The sequence below is a fragment of the Helicoverpa armigera genome, chromosome 16, assembly GCF_030705265.1.
Source record: "Helicoverpa armigera isolate CAAS_96S chromosome 16, ASM3070526v1, whole genome shotgun sequence".
Classification (NCBI taxonomy): Eukaryota; Metazoa; Arthropoda; class Insecta; order Lepidoptera; family Noctuidae; genus Helicoverpa; species Helicoverpa armigera.
In genome coordinates, this window is record NC_087135.1 from 9,256,272 (window position 1) to 9,268,339 (window position 12,068).

Genomic DNA, 12,068 nt, shown 5'->3' on the forward strand with positions numbered 1-12,068 from the left:
TTTTGCTGTCACTTTAGCTTTGAAAAAACGAATTTGACCGTTACTTTTACTTTAGACATTACTTTGACTTTTACTTTTGATGAAGAAACTGGCCGTTAGAGATAAATGGTCAATTACAGAACTAGTAATCCACTAGTTCCGTAATAGACTCCATATTTCCTATGCTATCGTATGAAAGAATACACATACGGAATACACATGTATAGTATTTTGACAGTCAATATTACCCACGAAGACGAAGTCGCGGGCAACAGCTATACATTTATAAGTTAACTTGCAAAGACAATTGAATTTAGTTAACATATTATAAATACCTGTCCACCAACGAGGTGGACAGACGGCCTTATAAAGGTCGCCGGAATACGCTGGATGCAAGTCGCTTCCAACAGGTATCTGTGGAGATCTAAGGGGAGGCCTATGTTCAGCAGTGGACGTCTTATGGCTGAGATGATGATGATGATGATGATGATGATTATAAATACCTACCCAAATTTCGCTTAAGGTATATAAAAAGAAGAAACAGACAGCATACAGAGAGATGGGTTTCAATGTACATACATAGCTAGGTAAGTATCGATGTAAATCCGATATATCCAGAATTATTGAAACGTATTGCTCCATTCATCTCGGAACCTTTGGCTCATATTATAAATTTATCTTTTGAGCAAGGATGCTTTCCAGATCAACTTAAATTGTCCATAATAAAACCATTGCATAAAAAAGGAGCAAAATCAGACAAAAATAATTACAGGCCAATTGCCCTTACTCCAGTTTTATCAAAGGTGTTCGAAAAGATTATGCTCAAAAGAGTAGTTAATTTTCTCGACAAGTATGATATATTGGCACCAGAACAATTCGGTTTCAGAAAATATAAGTCAACACAACTAGCTACATTTACCTTAATAAACAACATCATTAATAATATTAATCAGAAAATTCCAACATTAGCTCTATTGTTAGATCTCAGCAAAGCTTTTGATTTTGTTGATCATACAATACTCCTCTCAAAACTCGAGAAATATGGCATTAGGGGTCCGTCTTTGCAATGGTTCCAGTCCTACTTGCAAAACAGGAAACAATTTGCCAGGATTACTAAATTTGATACTGGAACAAATAATGTGGTGCAATTTGATTCGTACCAAAGAGCTAATTGTTCTGGGGTGCCGCAGGGGAGCATTCTAGGGCCGCTACTATTTCTTATATACGTGAATGACCTTCCACGTGCTCTCAAACATAACTGTGTCCAATTTGCAGACGACACTACCATAATCTTGGACTGCAAAAATGCAGACACTTTAAAGGAGAAATATATAAAACACTAGAAGACGTCATAAAATGGCTAGAAATAAACAAATTAAAAATAAATATAGACAAAACAAAACTTATTAATTTTAAAACTTATAAGAGTAAAAACACTGAATTAAACATTAGCTACAATAGTACAGAGATCAAACAAATAACCAGTGCAAAATTTTTAGGTATTATTCTTGACACACATCTATCATGGAAAGATCATGTTAATAGTTTATGCATAAAAATCAACAAATTCGTTTTCGCGCTTAGAAAAGTGAAAGACGTGACGAGCCGACATACCTCGATTATGGTATATCATGCCTACGTATGTTCCATAATTCGGTACGGTATCGTGATCTGGGGAAATTCTTGCGACATTGCTAGACTATTTATAGCTCAGAAAAAATGCATTCGAGCACTATACGGCATGAGCTGGTCAGAATCATGCAAACCAATCTTTAAGGCACATAGACTATTAACCGTACCTTGCATATATATCTATGAAGTTGCTAAATTTGTCAAAAGCCACGGTGATCTCTTTGTTACTAACGATAACACATTTAAACGCAAAATTAATCGCCTTCCATTAAAAATGCCCGTACCTAAGCTGGAACTGTTTAGGAAAAACTGTGCTTATATGGCGCCATTAATTTATAATTCTCTGCCTAAGGGAATGACTGACTTGCCGTACAACAAATTTTGTAGAGCCCTACGAAAGTGGCTAATTCAAGAGAGTTTTTATAGTGTAAAAGAGTTCCTCAACAAAAGTAAAAGTAAATGTCGATTTGGTGCCCACTAAACGCCGTACTGTTCCTATTCTTCTTTTGTTATCGTAATTTAAGAATTGCTATTTTAATTTAACTTATTTTAAATATATTGTTTTAGTTTTAAATATCCTCTAGTATTAAATATTAGCTTTTGATTAGTTTTAAGTATTTGTATTTTGCATACCCTTAATAAGGGTGAAATATGTTTCAGTACGCAAACTTACATATATTAAGATCTAATGTTGTAACATTAATTGTTACATGTCTTAATTCTTTTTAATAAAATGTTGAGTAAAATAAAGTTAACAAAACTATTTACAAAACTAAAACTATTTACAAAAACTAAACTATTTACAGTAGCAAACTAAACGCATCAAAATTTCTGGCCAGCTACATTTTATCACCACGCACGTATTTAAACGAGCGACATATTAGGCACCCGGACCGCACCAGCGACTCCTCGCTTCCACGTCGCCGCTGTCACGGCTGCTGTCAGTGCGAATCTGGATATCGAGGCGAACGCACGCCAGTTTTTCAAAAGCTAATCCAACGGTTTTTCTAAGTAATTATAATCGCCATAGCGATTAAACTTTTTAAGGGCGTCATTACCGTTCCCTCGACTATATATCTCGACATATAATAATACTCAGCATATTCAGTGTGTGTGATTTAAACCCCGATTGGGTAAGTGCTATCCAATTTTAAATTAGCCAGAAGCTAAGCAAATCATAACGGTTTCTTTCGCTTTGCTTTAGCTGGGAAATCTCTTTATTTGTGTTATCGCTTAACTTTATTTCTCTTGCAAGTTTATTATGTGCTTTTGCCCCACACTTTCTTAATAATGTAATTTTTGCCTACTTGCGTTTTAGTTACCGTTAAAATTTTCAAATGTTTAAATTTGCTAAGTAACCGAATTATTGTTATCTCCGTATCTGATAGTGAACATCCACAGCAACACATCTACACTTTTAGCGCTTCCCTATTAAGCGTTGCTGAGGCTGCTCACCGTCTACGGCCAGTGTGTAATGCCTTCGCTTATTGCGCATTACAGGGTTTCACGTACACCTTAAATCTCCTGCTTCCCCGCGGTGGACTGTAGCGGGTTGACCTTCGAACCCTACACCAGCACCTGGACCTGAGCGCGGCGCGCGGCCACCTGTTCCTGCAGCGACCAGTGACGTCAGGGAAGTGCTAGGCCAGTGAGGAGGTTAATCACTGTAAAACTGTATGTATGGGCTCTAACCCATTGTTTATTCCTGCCGACCGAGCTATACTGTATTTTGTGTGCGGTAATTAAATTGTCCATCTTGCTACCTACCTATTTTTTATTTAATAACCCCTGGGAGGGATAAAGTAGCGTAGCAGAGGATCAGACCGGGACACTGGCGCCCTTAAACGTGGTAGAAATACAGTTGATTACTCCTCCTCCTTTGGTTGTGGGTTGTGTATGTTAGTGGTTGTCTGTGTAAACGTCTTTTATTTTTTGGTTTTTTCCGTTACTAATGTGTACGTCACAAGCTTTCAATTTCTTTGAGCAGTTAATGTTGGTCATAATTTATTAATCTACCCTACATTATTTTTTATTAATTTAAAGTCGTTTAGTTGCATAGTTTGTGCAAATATTTCTTGCTAATGTTTTTGTCTCGGGCACCTAAGACGACGCTTTCTTAAAATTGTTTTTTTTCATTATATTTTTTTTTTTATTGTGTTCACATTTAAATAAATATCATACTAGTATTGTATTATTAGTTAATTAAGGTACAGTACACATTAGTAGCATTTTTTTTATTTCTTCTGCTTCTTTCTTTTATGATTTTGTTTTTTTTTTAATTTGATTATTTTTTTTTTTTCGTTAAAAAAAAACCAGACGTTCTTAAATTTTAATTGTAACAGAACGGAGAACGTGTTGTTTTTTTTCTCTTTTAATTATTGTTTTTTTTCTCTTTTAAGCTTTGTGTTTTTTTAGTTTTGCAATTGTTTTTTCTTTTAATTTTTTTGTTTTGTGTTGTGAATAGTAGCGCATGCGTCATTTATCCTTCTGTTTTAATTGATCTTCAATATGCTTCCTATTAAGTTCCTGTCTCTTCAAAAATCTGAGTTGGAGTATGAAGTTCGTATTAGAGGCGCGACTCCTGCACCTTCTGTTGAGGAGTTACGAAAACAGATTATAAAATTATCCCTGATTTACCTTCAGAATATATATTAGAGTCACCTCTTGACGCAAGACAGGACCTTAAGGGTTGTTTAGAAGTTTTAACGAAAATTCAATTAAATCTTGACGCTAGCGATCCTAGCGTTGCTTCACTATTGCGGACACAGAATATGTTGAATCATTTATACAATCGTGTCGAGAGGATAACGCGTAGTGACGACATTAAAAAGGAATATGATGATATTGTTAGCGGTTATAAAATGTTCTCACAAAAACTTTCTACTTTGTTAGCCAAGAAGCCTTCTACTAGTACTTCTTCGAATGCGGCTAGTGCTAGTTCTGTCAAAGACTCAGTATCTACTGTACCGGAACTACAGAACATGATTTCTGTATCTTGCGATCGTACATCATCCGATTTAAGTAAATTAAAATTTACTGGCAAAACTTGTGTTCGCGCGTTTATACAGCGTGTTGATGAATTTATACTGGCTAGGAATATTTCTCAACAAAAAGTCCTAAGTTTTGCATCTGAAATTTTTCAAGACGATGCCCTTCATTGGTATCGTGCGGTAAAGGACAAAGTTAGTTCTTGGCCTGAATTAGCGCGGTTATTAAAAGAGGACTTTAGTCAAACTGATTATGATTATAGACTCATTTCGGAAATCCGTTCTCGTACTCAGGGAGAACGTGAGAATATTACCATTTACTTGGCAGTTATGAGTGGAATGTTCTCGCGTTTATCCAGCCCTCTTTCGGAAGTAGAACAATTAGAAATTCTCTTACATAACATCAGACCTTGCTATGCTAGTACATTAGCGGCTGCACCTCAAATCACAACTATAGACACTTTGCGTTCGTTATGTCGTAACTACGAGGCATTTCAGACTCGACTGTCACAATTTCAGGAGCCTCCTAAGGTTACTTCCGACACGCTTGCTCCTGAATTTGCGTACACTAAGGATGTCCATAATTCTATAAATAAGACTAATAATAGTAGTTACAATAAATATAATCAAAATAATTCAAATAATAATTACAATCAGTATAGAAATAATAATTTTAATAATAACAATAAATATGTACATGCAATTAACGTGGCTAAAAAGGAACCTTACTGTCCGAGGTGTCGTAATAACACCCACCACATTCGTCAATGCAAGGCTCCACGGGATATCGTTTGTTTTAAATGTGGTATGAAGGATGTGAAGACACCCGATTGCCCTAACTGTAGTAAGACTAAAAATCAAAAAAACTAATTAAGCAGAGTTGTAACAATTTTAGCAAGCAAGACTGGGATGCTTGGCTTGATTTTATAAGAAAATTTTCCTCGTCATACAGAGTTGCTACAATTCTGCTATCAAAACCACTAAATGACTCTAGGCCTTATGTAAATATTAAAATAAATAACATTAATGCTGTTGGGTTACTTGATTCTGGAGCTGCAGTTTCAATTCTGGGAAACAATTCTCATTTACAACTAGTGGACTGCACTTTAAACCAGGATGACCACCCTAAAATAATAGCCGCTGGCGGTCAATCATTAAACACCTTAGGTTCGGTTAATTTGCCAGTTACTTTTGAGGGCCAGTTTCACATTATTAAGGCATATGTTGTTCCCGAAATTGAGACATCAATTATATTAGGAGTGGATTTTTGGCGCGCTTTTCGGATTTGCCCGAACTATATAGGTAGCATCACGATGTCAAACGTCCCATTAGCGGAAATAAAAGATGGTAGCGGTGAACCTTTCATCAACTCCTACGATAATTTGTCGGTGTCACAGAAAGCGATAGCTGATAATGTGATTGCGCAGTTTCGGACTATTTCTACAGAAGAAAAGGGTCTCGGTAGAACAAATTTAATATGCCATCGCATTGACACTGGTGACGTACAACCGATTAGACAGCGTTATTATAGGATGTCCCCCGAAAAGCAGCGCATCTTAATTGAGCAGGTGGACGAAATGCTGTCACTTGACGTTGTCGAACCTTGCGAAAGCGCCTGGTCTTCACCCGTGCTCATTGTCAATAAAAAGAACGGACAGCCGAGGTTCTGTTTAGACAGCAGGAAATTGAATGCAGTAACTAAGCGTGATGCTTACAATTTGCCTTATGTTTCGGAGATATTAGATAACCTTCGCGATGCTAAGTACCTGAGCAGTATCGATTTGTCCAAAGCATTTTGGCAACTGCCTATAGCGCCAGAAGACCGCGATAAAACCGCATTTTACGTTCCGGGCCGTGGCACTTTTCGTTTTAAAACCACTCCGTTTGGGTTAACGAATGCCCCCGCAACGCAACAACGTCTCATGGATTTATTATTTAGCGATATGGAGTCTAAGACCTTTGCTTATTTGGATGACGTCATAGTAATAAGCTCTAGCTTTGATGAGCATGTTTCTCGTTTGTTGCGGGTTTTGGACAAATTGAGACAGGCAAATTTAACCGTAAACTTCGAAAAGTGTAACTTTTTTCGAAGCGAACTAAAATATCTGGGTTACGTGGTAGATTCTCGTGGTTTACGCACTGATCCGGACAAGGTGGAAGCCATTATTAACTTTCCGACCCCTACCAATAGAAAGGAGTTGAAACGCTTTCTCGGCACTGCTACGTGGTACCGACGTTTCGTCCCTAACTTTAGCACAGTGGCTGGTCCACTTAATAAGCTCACTGCTAACGGGAAAAACGCTCCTTCTTTCAAGTGGTCATCGGAAGCTGACGCGGCTTTTAACTCGTTGAAGGAATGTTTGGTTTCCGCTCCTGTTCTTTCTTGTCCGGACTATTCCAAGCCTTTCGAAGTGCACACCGACGCGAGTAGTTACGGTATTGGTGCTATGTTAACGCAGACTATAGACGGTAAAGAACATCCGATTGCCTACATGAGTAGATCTTTCACCAGTCCTGAGAAAAACTACAGCATAACTGAAAGGGAGACCCTTGCCGTGTTAGCTGCTCTCGAACATTGGCGGTGTTATATAGAAAACGGACAAACATTTACGGTGTACACTGACCACTCCGCGTTAAAATGGTTTCTGTCGTTAGAAAATCCCACAGGACGATTAGCTCGATGGGGGGTAAGACTGTCCTCATTTAATTTTGTTATCAAACACCGTCGAGGTGTCGACAATGTTATTCCTGATGCCTTGTCTAGAGCTTTTCCGGTAAATGCAATATCTCTGGCGAATGCCAACACAAACGACATCTGGTTTAAAAAAATATACAACGGCTGTCTGACTACTCCTTCAAATTATCCTAATTTCACCATTAAAAATAATTCATTATTCCGACTCACAAAAAATATTAACAACCAATTAACTTCAGAATTTGACTGGAAGGAAGTCGTACCTAGTGAGTTTCGTGAAAGCATCATAGCCGAAAATCATTCAGAGCCAACCGGTGGACATCTTGGTATTTTTAAGACTTATCGGCGCTTATCATTAAATTACTACTGGCCAAATATGCACCAGGATGTCGTTAAATATGTAGGTTCCTGCTCGGTTTGCTTATCTTATAAGGCGCAAAATCACACTACATTGGGAGAAATGGGTCGCCCGAAGCAATGTTCGAGACCTTTTCAGATGATCTCAATTGATTTTGTGGGACCTCTTCCCACCAGTCGAAAACAAAATTCCTATATATTAGTTGTTATGTGCATTTTTTCAAAATTTTGTCATATATTCCCAGTACGTCGCGCTACTGCGGACATAGTTATTAAGATTTTAGAGGATTCTATATTTTTGGTTCACGGAGTTCCACAAACAATCTTCTTGGACAATGGGACACAGTTTATAAGTTCAGCTACTGACGCGCTATTTAAAAAGTACAAAATTCCTAACGTTTTTTTCACGCCGAAGTATACACCACAAGTTAACACGGTAGAACGCTACAACAAAACTATTGTAACTAGTTTGTCTACGTTTGTTGGAAACGATCATAGATCCTGGGACACCTCCATTCCCAAGGTTCAGTTCGCGATAAACAATTCTGTAAATGAAGCTACCGGTTATACCCCGTCATTTTAGTTTACGGTAGAGAAGTAGTTTTATGCGGATCGCACTATACGGACAATGACCTGGGCGATGAAGTGTTATTCCTTCCTCGCGATTTATACGCTGAAAACTTAGGGTGTCTGCGTTCAGTTTTCAATGATGTGCAGGCTTCGTTATGGCATGCACATGAGAAGAATACTGCACACTACAACCTACGTAGGAAGCCGGCGGAGTTTAATGTGGGAGACATAGTTTACAAACGCGCATTTGTTCTAAGTAATAAGGACAAATATTTTAGTAAAAGCTTGCACCTAAATTTGTCAAATGCCGTGTAATTGAAAAACGGTCTCCACTTATCTATGTGTTGGAAGATATGTCAGGAAAAAATATAGGTGTCTGGCATATCAAAGATTTTAAAAACACTAAGTGTAGTAGCTAACAGATTTTTTTACATTTTTAAAATGAATTGAGACAAGTCACCTTAAATTAACCTCTTACGACTAGCATTGGTTTTCTGTGCGATAAATCACAGATAACTTGTTGTAGAAGGTCGCGTCAACATGATTTTATATTGTTGAAGCTATTGTGTAAGGGAGTTTGTTTGATATTATGAAAGGATTTTGATAGTTGATAGTATGAATGTGTAGTGTTAGTGGTAATCTATAGACGAGTTTTTTGAGAAAAAACTCTTTCTGAGACGAGGGGTAATGTAACATTAATTGTTACATGTCTTAATTCTTTTTAATAAAATGTTGAGTAAAATAAAGTTAACAAAACTATTTACAAAACTAAAACTATTTACAAAAACTAAACTATTTACAGTAGCAAACTAAACGCATCAAAATTTCTGGCCAGCTACATTTTATCACCACGCACGTATTTAAACGAGCGACATATTAGGCACCCGGACCGCACCAGCGACTCCTCGCTTCCACGTCGCCGCTGTCACGGCTGCTGTCAGTGCGAATCTGGATATCGAGGCGAACGCACGCCAGTTTTTCAAAAGCTAATCCAACGGTTTTTCTAAGTAATTATAATCGCCATAGCGATTAAACTTTTTAAGGGCGTCATTACCGTTCCCTCGACTATATATCTCGACATATAATAATACTCAGCATATTCAGTGTGTGTGATTTAAACCCCGATTGGGTAAGTGCTATCCAATTTTAAATTAGCCAGAAGCTAAGCAAATCATAACGGTTTCTTTCGCTTTGCTTTAGCTGGGAAATCTCTTTATTTGTGTTATCGCTTAACTTTATTTCTCTTGCAAGTTTATTATGTGCTTTTGCCCCACACTTTCTTAATAATGTAATTTTTGCCTACTTGCGTTTTAGTTACCGTTAAAATTTTCAAATGTTTAAATTTGCTAAGTAACCGAATTATTGTTATCTCCGTATCTGATAGTGAACATCCACAGCAACACATCTACACTTTTAGCGCTTCCCTATTAAGCGTTGCTGAGGCTGCTCACCGTCTACGGCCAGTGTGTAATGCCTTCGCTTATTGCGCATTACAGGGTTTCACGTACACCTTAAATCTCCTGCTTCCCCGCGGTGGACTGTAGCGGGTTGACCTTCGAACCCTACACCAGCACCTGGACCTGAGCGCGGCGCGCGGCCACCTGTTCCTGCAGCGACCAGTGACGTCAGGGAAGTGCTAGGCCAGTGAGGAGGTTAATCACTGTAAAACTGTATGTATGGGCTCTAACCCATTGTTTATTCCTGCCGACCGAGCTATACTGTATTTTGTGTGCGGTAATTAAATTGTCCATCTTGCTACCTACCTATTTTTTTTATTTAATAACCCCTGGGAGGGATAAAGTAGCGTAGCAGAGGATCAGACCGGGACAATGTAACACCATATTTCTCGCAAATAAATGATTTATTATTATAAATCCAACAAGCCATCCGAATATTATACAGATTTGAGTTCGACCGAGAGCTATGAATAAAATATCTTGCGGTTTTTCCGACCAGAGTCGAATGGCTGACTTCATTACGACACCAAGTGAATTGAGCCTACGATATTCTTGCAAATTGATTTAGTGCGCGGAATAAACTAGAATTCTATGAAAAACTTTGCTTGTGTTATTTTACAGAAACTTAACTTTTAAGTAATCTGTTTAATTGAGTCCGTTATATCCCTTGATGTCAATTGCATATATTTGACCAGCATTAAAAAAAATATTAATATTCAAACTCTACAGTACCTACTGCTACAATCTACAGAAGAAATAATGATGGAGAACTTAAAGAAAATAACCCTAGATAATAAACTCAATAAATACAAAAAGTTTAGTAGGTACATATATTAATTTAAATCTGTTATTTCTAATCCGATTCCGTAACATAATCATCGTATCAAATTACCCTTCAACTTTATCGATTAAATTACAATCGATCCTGCAACTACACAAGCTTTGTTTGTAGGACGATATTTATATTCAGATCGAGTAGAACTCTATCGATACTAAATAAATTTCGAATCTTTTTGAAGACTGTAATCTAATTGGCAGTCTATTGTTTTATTTTTTCTAGACTTTTTTAGATTGTTTAACTTCAAAAATGTTTAAAAACACATGTTAAAGATAAATAAAAAACATGAATTGGTTGTAGAAACCCATTATTGGGTTTATAACCCGAGTTACTGGGTTGAAGAGGTCAAATAAGAGGTCAAATAAGCAGTCGCTCCTTGTTAAACACTCAGCGGCATCTGGTTGGACTGGAAGTCGACCCCAACATAGTTCGAAGAAGCTAGGCAAATGATGATGATTGTTGAAACCCAATAACCCAGTTAGTACAATCTCTTTAACCAGACGTGAGTCTTAAATCAAATGTATGCCATTTCAAATTAAATACACCTGTGACCTTTGACACAAAAACCTTAGAATATTGTTAAATAATACATTGTCTCCCATTCTCATCATGCTATGTCTTAGACTAGGCATACTGTTAACTTTTAGTCGGCCGATAGTTTGATTGGGATTATTAATCAGTATGAAGATGAATACACACATAGATCAGGTATTTAGCCTAAAGGACAATGCTATTCTTTGTATGGAAGTTGGGCTCAAGAGTTGCCCACAGTTACTGCATAGTGTATTACGTTCCATATGCTTATAATAGGTCCCAGACCGAAATATTTCGAAATCTATCCCAGGAGTCCTGAGAAAAACTGGTTTGACTCTTATTCAATATTACGAAAAATATGCTTACGAACTCTTAACTATTCCGCTTTTATTACCTTAATTGAAATGCATTATAATATTAATCGACAAATATGATTTTTTTACCGACTTCAAAAAATGGAGGAGTTTCTCAGTTCGTTTGTATTCTTTTTACGTAAGTACGTGCATAACTCCGTCGTTTACCAACCGATTTAAACAATCATTTTATTCTTTGAAAGGATTTACTTTCAAAATGGTTCTTTTGTTATTCGGTCCAGGGTCCAGGGTTCGGTTATAGAAACCTTAAAACAATAGGGAACTCTCGGAAATAGTAAGCACATATCGAATAAAAACTTGTCATATGTCTCCGACACCACAAAACAGTGGAGGTTAAGACCTGACCTGACAATGGAGACGGCAGTGAGACGAGGGAACTCCTCAACGGTATCTATTTACTACCTCGTGTTCGAGCTTATTTTATTCTTCTTGATAAGATTTTTCCATTGCCATTGCGGATATTAATTGCATGACGCTACACGAACTTAGGACTGATTGTGGTAGATAGAGACTGAAAAGCAAGAGAAATAACAGTTACCTTTAAACGTCTATTTCTGTTTTTTTTTTTTTTTAATCCTGTTAACAGTGAAACCACTAACTATTTGAATGTTATTTCAAGAAAAGAGGTTGTTAGGTTTGTGGCTG

The 12,068-nt window shown here is 37.3% G+C and overlaps 1 protein-coding gene and 3 long non-coding RNA genes across 4 annotated transcripts in view; 3 read left to right on the plus strand and 1 right to left on the minus strand.

Moving 5' to 3' along the window:
- Nucleotides 1-12,068, plus strand: part of LOC135117921 (uncharacterized) — a 343,287-nt gene that overhangs the window by 305,632 nt on the left and 25,587 nt on the right. The gene's annotated exons all lie outside the window — the stretch shown is intronic.
- The window catches only part of LOC110372169 (uncharacterized), a 168,357-nt gene that overhangs the window by 121,163 nt on the left and 35,126 nt on the right, over nt 1-12,068 (minus strand). The window lies entirely within an intron of this gene.
- Nucleotides 2,298-3,377, plus strand: LOC126055818 (uncharacterized). Its single transcript, XR_010277259.1, has 2 exons — nt 2,298-2,744; nt 3,112-3,377. It is a non-coding gene; the product is annotated as an uncharacterized LOC126055818 (long non-coding RNA).
- On the plus strand, nt 8,908-9,982 carry LOC135117980 (uncharacterized). Its single transcript, XR_010277283.1, has 2 exons — nt 8,908-9,349; nt 9,717-9,982. It is a non-coding gene; the product is annotated as an uncharacterized LOC135117980 (long non-coding RNA).